General features: G+C 46.4%; 1 protein-coding gene across 5 annotated transcripts in view; it reads left to right on the forward strand.

Moving 5' to 3' along the window:
- RHBDF1 (rhomboid 5 homolog 1) overlaps nt 1-12,525 on the forward strand; it is a 38,196-nt gene that overhangs the window by 3,590 nt on the left and 22,081 nt on the right. The window lies entirely within an intron of this gene.

The following is a 12,525-nucleotide window of genomic DNA, read 5'->3' on the forward strand; positions in this document are numbered from 1 at the left end:
GTTCCTGCAGCCACCTGCCTGTTGCTGGTATATGACCCATTTTCGTAGAAACACTTAAAACTCAAGGATGGGTTCCTTCCTAAACATTTTCCCTGAACTGAGATGTGGATTAGTATCCTGTCTTTTCAGTTGAAGAGGTGCTGGGCTCCAGGTCTAACTTTATCGTCATCTAGTTGGAATGAAATGGACATGAAATGTGCAGATCCCAGCTGGTTTATTGTAAGGTTGCCTCCCTGATGCTGGGTATGTACCTGTTGTAGTTTTAAGTAACCCACAGAACGCATGTCTTGTCTGCCTGCTCAGAGAAGTGTGTTGGATCCTCTCTGCTGAGAGTGTGACAATGTCTCAATGTGTGCTGTAGCCTGAATTTAGTGGGACTTGTGTTGTGGGTAAAATGTCCCAATGCCGCTGGAAAATAGAGTGAAGATGGTTTCTTTCTTCAAAGGAGGGGAAGCCCTGCTGTTCAGGGTAGTGGTCTTCTCAGTGGTGGTTTTTTTTTTTAATCTTTGTGGTTTGTTGTTTTGGTGGGTTTTTTTTTATCTTTTGGTTTGCTTATTTTTTGCCTTGTTCAGAACCAGCAGACAAACCAGTTGAACTGAATGAACATGAGGACCTGTTGCTTACTCCACTAGTGTCCAGTGATTCCCCTCCGAGGTCAGCACCCACCATGCAAGTGACAGAAAAATATTTTAAAAGGACAATCCTAGTCCTGCAGATATTAGTCCCAAGGGATCAGGGAGGCAACAGGCAAGAATTAACCTTGGAGGGAAATGAATCTGTTAGACAGCATTTCCCATTGTCATGCTGGCAGCTCTTTCTGTGTCCTTGAAGAACCCCAAACTGATTTGGTGTGTGATGTGTGCTCTTGCCACCCAGGCCTGCTTGCACGAAGTCATAGAGGCCCTCACTCCAATACAGCATAGGGTGGGAAAGACTTGCCTGCCAACCACTCTGTTTTCACAGGCTGGCTTGACTGTGCCTTTGGGAAGGTCTAGGGGCAACCCTGTGAGAGTAGCATTTCCACAGGGAGCAGTGGAAATTGTGTCTGTGCTGAGATTGCCCATTGTCGTGTCCTTGTTAGCTGAACTTCAGGGGTTTCTGATCGCTTGCTCCTTTTTTTGGTCCTGCTCATCTAGCTGCCATCCAGGAGTAGTTGAAGCCCACTTAAGATCCCATGTCTCATACTTGCTGTTTTCAGTCCATACTGCAGTAGGAACGAGGAAGTGTGGGGTTTTTTTTTTTAATGTGTGTTGGGATGTCACAATGAGCAAATGAGTAGCTGAGTTTTTGAATAAATCACCCAAAGTATGGTCAATCCTTCTGAATAACAAACGGTGGCAATTTGCTACTTGGTGAAGGCGGAGAGCTTACTCTTCATGTTAAGGTTAACTTAAATCTCCTAAAGCTACCGAGTGAGAGTTCCATCGGTTGTGTGCTCTGTTTGCTGCAGAGACAGCAAATGTCAGATTGACATAAGGCTTGTTCTTGCTGAAATTTGCTTTGGGTGCACTCTTCAACTATGTAGATGAACCATTTGTTTCAAATATAATTAAAGCTATTTTTTGCATACCATTGGAAGCGTTAGAACTATTGTGATGTAGACCTGAGCAGCGGATACTCAAATTCTCAAATTCTGGGGCCTTTAGCAACAAATAGACCTTGCCCTAGTAATCAGAGCATCTCTAAAACACAGCGATTATTAAAGGAAATGTAATTTCTTCTCAGTGAACTAAGAAGTATCATTACAAAACACTTCCCTGGCACAGTACAGCCTTCCCAAGGGGAGAAGAGATATCAAGACATGCCTGATCTTGCCTTTTCTGGAAAGCCTACCTTTGCCGCCTCCTCCCCTTCCTGTTTCCACATTGCTGAGAGACAGCCCCTTGCTCTGCTGGTCAGCAGCAATCCCTACTTTGAAGGTGGTGGTTTTTTTTCTTTAAAAAGGAACAATCTGTATGAGGTCATCCTGAAGCTGTGCAGGACGCTGCTTTTACTGTTCTACAGGTCCAACGCTTACTTGGCTTTGACTCAGTGAAAGTTATAACAGCTTGAATTTTAAAATCTTGAGGGCTCAGGCAGCTGCACTGATGACTAGAGTTTCCGTATTTCAGGAGTTTTTGCCCTGTTGCAGGCAGCACATGGGAGGTACTTTTCTCTGTCAAACTCAAAGCCCAGTGCGTTAAAATGAACTGTAGAAGACAGCAGGCTGTGAGTTGTTTTGCCAGAAAGTGTGAGCATACCTTCCTATTCTCTGACTACTCTGGGACTGTAATTTCAGGGAGAGCAGTGAGAGAGAACGTGCCATTCACTCAGATTGAAGAAGTGTGGTTCACTTAGTTTTTTAATTTGGTTTGCTAAAACAAAGTTAGAATTTGATTGTTTCTATTTGCGTTATAAATGAGTTGGTGTGTTGGGCACACATGAACATACACATGTGTACACATACCTGCAGAGCAAGACTAAGCTCTTCTTGCAACTGCTTTCCAGTTAGACAAAGTAGGAGATGGTGTGTGGCTGGCTGTCGAGCGCTAGCAAGAGTAGAAGTCAGACTCTGTGTCCCTTGCTAAATCTGCTAATGCTTGGGAAGAGCAGCTCCAGCTGAACCAGCTCTGCTCTGAGTCCTTGGCTATTTAGTTGTTGCTTTGAAGGATCTCCACTGAGCCTCATTGCTGTGGGCATTGCTGGTGGATGCAGGCTTGTCCTCTCACTTGGATCCAGGTGAACAGAACTGTGGTTGTGTTGGAAAAAACAGGTGTGTGATGGTGAGTGAAGATGCTCTGAATTTCAAAGGAACGTGGAAAGAAAGCTGGCTTGAATGGCTCAGATGCTGCGGCTTCCATCCTTCCTGAATATAGTCCGTCTTCTGGTGGCTCCAGTGTTTGTTATTGTTATTTCCTCTAAGATTTTTTTAGATTGCTATTCAGCATGGTTTTATGTAACTTTCCATAGGAAATGTTGTCATTTGTGGCAGTTTTGATCTCATTTGCCAATGGGGCGTTTTTATTTAGCACAACAAACAGTGATTCTTAGCTGCTTTAGTACAGAGAGCTTTTGCCGTGGAGGTTGGGTGGCTTTTGGTCTAACATAATTCTTGGTTTGGAGTATTGTGATCTTTTTAGGGGAACTTGCTAGTTTTGGCAGTTGCTTTTCCATTGATTGTTTATTGATGTCATATTTTCTAAACGAACAATGCTGTAATCACTAAGAGGCATTACTTTACCAAGAAAATTGCTCTTGAGGTGGGTGCACTGGCAGCAGCTATTCCAAAAGCAACCAGAGCCAGTGTTTACTGCTGTCTTGAGAGTCGTACCAGTGTTGTGTTCCTAGCTTTCCTTGTCCCGAACACTTACAGTACTTGTGATGCATATGAGGGCTGGTGGAAAAAACTTAAAATGCACAATTCCAGTGAAAAATTGTACCTTTGTTAAAATACAGTGGCAGGATTTTGTTGGGTTTGTCTTTTGTTTTCTTATGTGGGGTCATGGCTTCGCTGACAAAAGCATTTTTGTGCATCTTACCTTGCTGTATAATTCAAGCAATAACTGTGTCCATGGTACTTGTGGATCAGCCAGTACTTGACAGCACATCTGTTTTACTAGTAATGAAAATAAATCCAGAACAGGGTCTTCTGCAGCCCCATTAATTGTTGCAATGAGTTAAATGCATACTAAAATAGTTTCTGTGATCATGCTTTCCTGCTTCTTTGTTAACAAGGAGCTGAAGAACGTGTAGACCCAGGCAGAGTACTGTGCTTTGAGGCTGCTGGGGACCCCAGGGCAAAGGGCTCTGCCAGCTCAGCACAGGCACTGCTAACCCAACAGGCAGCTGTGGCTGCCTTGGAGTAGCATGCAAGAACAAGGCTTGTGTAAGTGATTCTGCTGTAGATACGCTTCCAGTGCTGGCAGTCAGTTGTTTATAATTGGAATTGTTAATATTTGAGTTGTTAATGTGATTATACTTGTTATCCATTCTGGCTATGGTCACTGTGGCACCGGACCACCAGTAGTATCCTTGGGTTCCTGCACAGGCATGCTGAGAAGCATCAGCTGTCTGGTAGCTGTAATGGCTCTCTAGGTGGGAAGCCTCTCCTTTTGAGAACCAGGCAGTGCTGACTCTACCAGCTTCCCTAAGGAATGGGAGTGATGGTCAGTGCTGGCTTCTCTCACCCTATGTTTGACATACTGTGACTGGAGCTATGAGCAGGTATTGTCATCAATCTGTGCCCAGACATAGCCTATAAGTGGCGTGCTGTGACCAGGGTATTGGGATGTGGCTGCTGGAGATGTGGCTGTTGCATGTGGTGGCAGGCTGGTGTTCTCTGTGCAAAGCTGCAGGGTGTGTTCATGGAGAGGCACAAACAGGATGAAGATGCCAAAGTACTCCAGAAGGATTTCCACTGCTCCCTCCTCTTTGTTTGTTATGTTTTATACTCAGACTGTTCCCCTCGCTGGTATCTGGTATCTAGGGGCTGTAGATGGTTCTGTATTGGGTTTACTCTAGAAGGTGGAGTTGGATGCTGATCGCTTGTTGCCTGGGCCCTGTGTGGACTCTGGGGTGCAGGCATGCTGGCTAGTGCTGTGAACCTGCTTCTGTCATCTGGTCACACATGCTTAGGAGATGGAAAAGACAGCCCCTCTGTCCAGTCTGCTCTACTTGGCTCCTTTCCACCTATTTGCTTTGTGGGTGCCACAGGCCATAGATGAGCAGGGGAAACTCATCCCTTGGGAACCCTTCTATGGAAGCTCCCCATGCATGAGGCTCGGCTGTCAGCTCTGGAGAAATCTGTGGATGGTTTGGATGTTTTGATCCCACCAAAAATTCGCTCTGCCTCTGGTGGTACAGTAGTATTTTATTCCTGCTGCACTCAGCACCTGCAGTGAAGGCACTTCTCAGAAGATTATTTAAGCCTCAAGAGATGCAGAACTCACCACCTCCCTTGTGATAATTGTTAGCTTCCTACAGTGCTGCAAGTGTGAGTTTTTGGCCATGTTTTCATGATCGCTTTAAACTGTGCTGCCTTGAGAAGCAGTCCAGTCGTCTGGCTCCAGCTGCTCTTTTTGTTCCCCTTTCCTTCTGCTGGCACAAGTGTTTGTGGAGCCATGTGGTGACTTGGATCAGGGAAGGAGCTTGGGCTGGAACAAACCGTTTTCTTTGCTGAGCTAATGTGGGTCGGTTCCCAGTGTGGATCACCCAACAGCTGCAGGGATGCCCGTGCCAGCACGAGGAGGGGGGCAACACAGGGCTGGGGGCACTGCTTCTTCTCTTGTCTTGCATCTCTTTCAAGTGGGTGTGACATCTTTATAGCTTGAATTTTGAGCGTTGGCTTCTGCATTCTTGTTACTATTCTGCCTTTTGTTGCAGCAGACAAAAGGACCTTGAAGATCAGTCAGTTGCCTGTGTGAGTGTTGTTTGTAGGCTGCAGTTGGGGGTCATCTTTTAACCTGTATTTGGAGAAGCTGAACTACAGATCTGGGGACTAATGGGAATCAGAGAGTTTTCTGAGTTCCCTGTTTTTTCTCTGTCTTCTATATAAGGGCGCCAGATCTGGATACCTTTCGGGTCCCATGTGATGCTGCTTTGAAAAGTTTTAATGCTGGTGTTCCAGTAGGAACTTGTTTATTATTGATTTCCATCATGACCTGTAGCTTTTTCTGAAAATCAAGAAAATCAGTTGCTCAAAGGGACATCTGATCTGTGCTCCTGTTCATGAGGTTGACTCATATACATTCGGTTTTCAGTGGCAGATGCTTTATTACCTGTATTTAAAACCCTCTGGCTCTGTATATAGCTGAACTTTCTCCAAGTTCAGTGGGTCCCAGTTGAAGCTTTGCAGTCTTGGTGTGCCTCTTGCATACCAGTATCATTCTACAAGGCTTTGCATTGAATCCAAACCCTTGGGTTTTTGCTAGTGTAGCTTCCCATTTCCTGTCTGCTTGGCCTCTTCCAAGCCAGGAAGTTTCCACTGGTATTTCTCAGTTAATTAAATGAAGTGGTTCACGGTGAGATCCCTCCGCGCTGCTTTGGTTGCTTGGGTAGCCGCAGAAGTTAAAAGACCTTCTCCATAGCAAGCTCCCCACCTTGGTGGGTTCCTGCTGGCGCAGCTCTGCAATGGTGCTGGCGTGCTGCTTTCCCATGATCTACTTGCATGCTGGTTTTATGGCCACCTGCTCAAGCGTGCTCTTTCTAGGTTGAAAAGAAAACTCTCAGGTGGAAGATTGTGTGCTTTTTAATTCACTCTCTACAAGGCAAAGTCCTCTGTTCCGTTGAAGCCCACGTAAAGGATTTCGGCACCTCAGATCCATTCTTCCATGTTCTGCTTTGACATAAAGTTTTAATACAGTTTGGGTAGGGACAGGTCTTTCCAGTGTGCCACACTGGCCTGCAGGATAGCTATGTCTTTTAATAAGAGGTTGGTTGTTCCCCAGGCCTCCTGTCTGGTCCTTCTCCAGAGGAGAGCACAGGGGCTCAGTGTGCTGTGTGCGTGCTGGCAGGGGCAAATGCAGTTTCCCCGAGCACTGATCTGCTGGGCTGGGGATGGAGGAACATCGTTTCACACAGGCGGGGGACAAAGGTGCTCAGGCTGTAGTTTGATGTTTCAGCTCAGCTGCTATCATGCTGAGCTATCACTGAATAAGCTGGGCCTACCCTTCCTCTCTCAGGTTGCACAGACCTTATCTGAAATTGTCTGAGCCTCTTCAGGATGCCAGATCAACAGGAAATAATTTACTAGGGTTAGTTTTGTGCTGGTAAAACACCTTGAAGTGGCTCACTACAGTAAGGCAAGACTGCTTTTTGGGCAGCAGCTAGCTGTCAGGTTGGTTTGCTTGCAAGCGGAAGGCAGGGGAACCATTGCCTGTGTGATTTGGTGCAGGCTGTTTTAGGCAGTATCAGTCCCTACCATCACTCACAGAGCTTGTGCATGGGAGAGGGCAGTGAGAGGGGCAGTGGGCATGGGGATGGTAGTCCTGCCAGCTCCCTGCTGTGCAGGGCTAAAAGGGCAGCGTGTCTGCCTAGCTTGCTGCCAGGCTTGTGCTCAGGGGTGCCTGGGGTGCTCTGACCCCACCTTCTGCTTGGCAGCCTGTGGGTCTGCAAAGCCTCATGGCATCTCCTCCGAGCTCAGAAGTGAGGGTCAGGAGAGCAGGAGAGCACTCTGCACAGGGCTGCTGGCAGAGCAGTGCTGCTGGCCTTGTTTCATTTCTGAGGTAGTTCTTAGGGGGAGACATGGTGGTGGTCTCAGCTAAAGCCTGGGTGTTGCTGTGCCCTCAACAGCCTTTTCTAGAGTGCAGGGTCACAGGCCTGATCCTTCTTCCTCATCCCTGCCTGCCCTCAGCCCCTCCATCTGGCTTGTTTTAAAGGTCTGGCTTGCGCCTGGTATTTGAGATATTATTTGTAACTTGTTGGGTCTGTTCCATGCTAGATGGTTTTATTGGCAGCCGCAAGACTGAAACCCCACTGCTCCTCTTCTCCTTGGGCTTCCTGCCTTTTCTCTGCTGTGCCAGCAGAAATCCTGCTCGAGAGAGAGGCACACCAGCAGTCCACTGTCTCCCCTGGCTCACTCTGCCTGGAGAACACATTTAGGATCCCGGTTTCTTTGCTGTCCCTCCACCCGGATGCCTACCCATGTGCCTCAGCCAGACAGCTGCATGGGCAGACCCCTTCAGGTACACTGGCCTTGCCTGGGGCTCTGCAAAGCAGGCATGGCAAATACAGCTGCTACAGTGATGGGAGTTTAAAAAGTGGAAGAAAACAGCTGGAGGCTGACCATGGGGTGTGGTGATCAGATTGCAATGGAGTAGCCCAGGTGTCTGTTACGTGCACACGCTGTGCTGGAGGGGAGCAGTGTTGCTGGAGAAAGTAGATGATGTGTGTTTGTGTGGCAAGGTTGAATGAAGTTGTTTTTTTGTTTTGTATGTTTTTGGAAGGAAAAAAAAGCTTTATTTTAAATGAGAATGCTGGTAAAATGGAAACTTTGGAAGAAAAAAAAAACAGCATAGGAGTAGCTTCAGTTGTCTGTTTAAATGGAAGGATGGTTTGTCCTTGAAATGACTGTGCAAATGTCTGAATGTATTTGAGATGCCTGTCAGTTTTAGGAGCATACTCAGGCTTCTGTACAAGGCTTTTCCTTCTCTGTTTGGGTCAGTGGATTTCACTAAGCAGCTTTTCTTGATCATGTGCCAACTTTGGAATTTAATGCGCTCTCCCTCTTTCTTAGCCTGACCCACAGCAGAGTGGATTTGGCTTTTGTTCTGGTACTGTGACCTTGCTTTGGCACGAAGCTTTTGAAGATGACTTTCCCAGAATATCTGCAATATACCACCTTTTCCTTTTGTTTGTTTATTTGCATTGAAATGGACTTCATTAATAATTTTTGCACTGCTACCGCAGTTGTACATGCAGCTGATCAGTTGGAAGAAGCTAGATTTACAAATGCTGGGTGATCAACCTGTGTGCTGGAGAAGAGTTTGTGTTGCTGGATTCCTCAGTTCGGTGATGCTGAGGGAACAGCTTCTGAGCTGACTGGGCAGTGCAGGTGGTGGCACCAGGACTGGAACTGTGCCAGCACTGGGATGAGAAGTCCAGGCAAGTATTGGGGCCATTCCACCTCTTCCCAGTCTCTTCAGACAGTGTCCTTACCCATGTCTCCAATGGCTCTTACGTGATTTTGGTAATAGACTTCTCTCTTGGTGTCACTTGGAATTGGTATCCTGACGGTTCCCAGAAGCTGAGTTTCAAGCCCCAATGACAGGTCACAAAAGCTTGAAAGCATGAACATTTCCACCTTCCCAGGGTGAAGATATTTAGTATATGTCAAGGTTGGTGGAGCATTTTCTGGACTTTAGGAGGTGCTGCAAACCACAAGTGAGAGGTCTGGAACAGCTCCTGTCCAAGGACTGAGCAGCTGGATGTGGATCCTGCTGTGCTTGTGGGAAGAGAGGATGGTAGGAAGGGCATGGAAGAGATCTGTAGAGTCAGGATTGGCATGGAAAAAGAGGACAAGGAAAAGCTGTTCACTCTTCTAGCCCAGGCCTGAGAACTATGGGGCATCGAGTGAACACAGGAAATGGCTGGTTTAGAGACAAACTGGAGAAGATGGCTTGTCACCCAGTACATGTTTCAGCTGTGGAGCTCTTTGTTACATGCAATTACGAATACCAGAAGTTTGCTTGATTTAAAAGATGAGTTGAATAAATTCTGGAAGAAAAATCTTTGGATTGATGCAGAACCATTAAATACGAAGATGTCTTTGGCACCAGAAGCCTCCGAGTTATTCATAGCACATGCCATGACTCTGTCCTGGGAGATAATGACTGTCGAGTGATCCTGTACTCTGTACCCATTGCCAGGCATCCTCTGTTGGAAATGAGATACTGCCTTTAGATGGACGCTAGGCCTGACCTTGCATGGCTGTACTGTGTATGTTCCTATCCTTCTGCTGTCAGTGACCTCTTCAAAAAGCTTGTTGGAACAGTACTGAGAAATTGGGATTGAGGATATGGGGCCATTCAAATGAAATATGTACCAATGCAGTCAACTCTGAAACAAAACCCATTGGCCCAATCAAATATGTGGATGTTGTATCCTGAAATACTAACCCCTGAAAATAATCGAGGGGTTAGTGTGAAACTTAGCATGTGCTTTTAGAGACAGAAATTAGTGACTGCAGCACTTTGAGTGAGGACCAGGTATAAATCAGGGGTGTTACCTGCCTTGCAAAGCCTATGTTCAACCATCCAGCTGTACATGTATGTACGCAGCTATGCACCTATGTACAGCTAAACTATATGTCTATGTATACAGCTGGATCCACATTCAGTCTCGCCATTAATCTGCTGGAGACCTGTCTCTTATGTCCAAATCCCAGTCTTTGTGCCCTGGGTCAGAGGCAGTTGGCTGACCTGTGCTGTGGCCGTGTATCCACAGCGTGCAGAGGATCAGGCCCTGCAAGTTTCATCTTATGTGTTTGTGAGGTTTAGGCTTGGCCGCTCCAAATGCACACATGTAGTTGGGAATGCTGAACAGCTCTGCCTTCACTGTACTTTTTTATTGGGAAACGAACATTTCAGTAAGTAAGAAAGGTCAAACTGGTAGAAGAACTTGCTCCCAAGTACTCTGTTTGCAGTCACTCTTGAAACTCACCTGTTTTTTAAACACTTGGGTGCACTTACACAGTTATATATGCATTTTAATGCTTTCTATTTACAGAGCTCTTTAATGGCTGATGTTGGGACAAAGCAGTGCATTGCTTTGTCAGCTATGTGAATTTCATCTTGAGATCTTCTTTTGGCCTAACGTACAAACTCAAGTCAACTTTGGGGATAATGATAAGGCCACAGGCTTGACCCCATGTGTGTGCGTGCTCTGTCCTCTTCATTGCATGTGGCGTGTGAGCACACTGCTGAAGATCCCTGTGCACTAGTCTGCAAGGGTTGCAATGAAGCCAGCGTGATGGATAGGTGAACATCCCTGTCCATGGCAATTTGGGAAGGGGGACTGAAAACAGATTTCACTTGAAAGTCTTTCACAGAGTGCAGTTTTGTTGTGCCAGCTTTTGGACATTTCAGTCACTACCATCCTGGCTTGGTCTCACTGTTTGATAAAGCTGCAAACCTTACATGCTTGTATGCGTTACACCCAAAGCACCTGCTCACAAAGGCAGCTCTGTAGGTGGACAGGAAGGAAGCGGAGTGATGTCTGCTCATTAAAGAGATACTGGAAAAAGAAGAGTTGCTAGTTCAGAGGCTCTGCATTTGCCCTTGAAGGCACAGAAAGGAGGCTCTTAAGTTGCATCATGAGGGGCATGTATGAAATAGGTTCTGTTTGGCCATGCTAGACTGGTGGCTCTGTCCCTCTTTGCTTGTCTGATTAGAGCATCTCAAGAAGACCTGGTGTTCGTGATCCTCATGGGTAAATGCTGGAGCTCTTTGCATTATACCAAGGGAGTTTTTCAGGTATGAGAAATCTGCTTTGCTTTCTGACCTCACTGTAAAGGCAAGTTTGCCTGTTTGTATGCAAGACTGAAAGTTGTCTTGTAGTGGATTTACCCTTACCAAGAGCAGATGTGAGTTCCCCTAATACTCTTATTTTCTTCTTATAGGAAGTTAGAACAGATGCATTTAGTCACCCTTGTGACTAGGAGTGGAGGGAAGGAAGGAATTGTGTCCCTCTAATGTATGGCACTGTCTGCACACAGGACTGTGGTGCATGTATGAAGGGCATGTCTGTACTTGAATTCCCAGACTTTTGGGGGCCTGTGGTATTTGCTGAAACCCAACCTTCACCCACCTACAGCTGAGTCCTCCCTCTCTGTCGTTCCAGTTCAGCTGAGCACGGCGCTGCTGGCAGCCAGCCCAGCTTGCAGGACTGAGCTAGCAGCTGGTCTTCAGCTCCTTTTAGATGAGATTCTCTTCTAACCCAATCCAGATCATCTCCCTCTCCTTGTTGTTGACCTATTCCCGCCCCCCCCCCCCCCCCCCCCCCCCCCCCGGCCCCGGCCCCCCGTGTTTCTTTTGCAGTGGTAAGCTTTGCCACTTGTGCAGCTCCCTTTCCAGAGCAGCTGCAGTGAGCTGTGGGAATATGGTGGAAATGCCGTGAAAGGCAGCGCGTGTTTCAGGGTACCGGTGCCTAATACAGGTTGGGAGGGACCTTTGCAGGTTATCTGGCTCAGGCACTGTGCAAGGCAGGGATAATTCAGGCTGCTCAGGGTTTCATTTAGTTGAGTGCTGAATGTCTCCAAGGATGGAGGTCCCTCTGCCTCTGGTCCTGTCTTAGGACTTGGCCACTCTCAAGGAAGAATCCTTGCATATTACACTCATTAAGCATTTAAAATAAATTGACTGTGTTAACATTGTAAGAGCACTGAGTTTCAATTGGAACAGAGAGCTTTTCTCCTACTCCCTTTCAGATCATGTGTGCCTGCTAAGTTAACTGGATTCTTATTCCATCTGTCCACCATGGTGGGAGAAGAGGCTGGGACTCTTGATATTATTTTTTTAATTGTTTTTTTTTTTTTGTCCCCTGTGGAATGTGTGGCCTAGGACAATGCAACGGGGGAGCTAGGAGGGAATTAAATCTGTTGTCCCATTCAGCACACGTGTCCCACTGCTAGCTTGCAGTTGCATTTGTGCTAGGAGCTTGTAGAATAACTTAGGTTGGAAAGTACCTGTGGAGGTATTTGAGCTGATTCCTCCAATTAAATCTATTTTCTTAATTGTTTCTCTGAGCGTGCACAGTAAAGTAGGTGCTCTGCCAGCCTGAAGGAGTTGCATGGTCCCTGTCCCACTGCATGCAACCTAAACAGGAAGAGAAAGTTGAAGTATAGTAGAGGGGGCAAGATGACAGCGAGTCACTCTGGTTCCTCTGGAATTTTGGTAACACAGCGGTTTCTATTTAAATACCTTATCATTATTATTTATGTATGAAAACCACTCTTAGTTCAGGATTAGTGCCAGTTCTGTAATGTTGATGCTATACTTGTATTACTTTGTGCACTATGTTGTGTTTCTGGGAAATGACTACATTTAAAAG

This window comes from Falco punctatus (genome assembly GCF_963210335.1).
Source record: "Falco punctatus genome assembly, chromosome: 4".
Lineage (NCBI taxonomy): Eukaryota > Metazoa > Chordata > Aves > Falconiformes > Falconidae > Falco > Falco punctatus.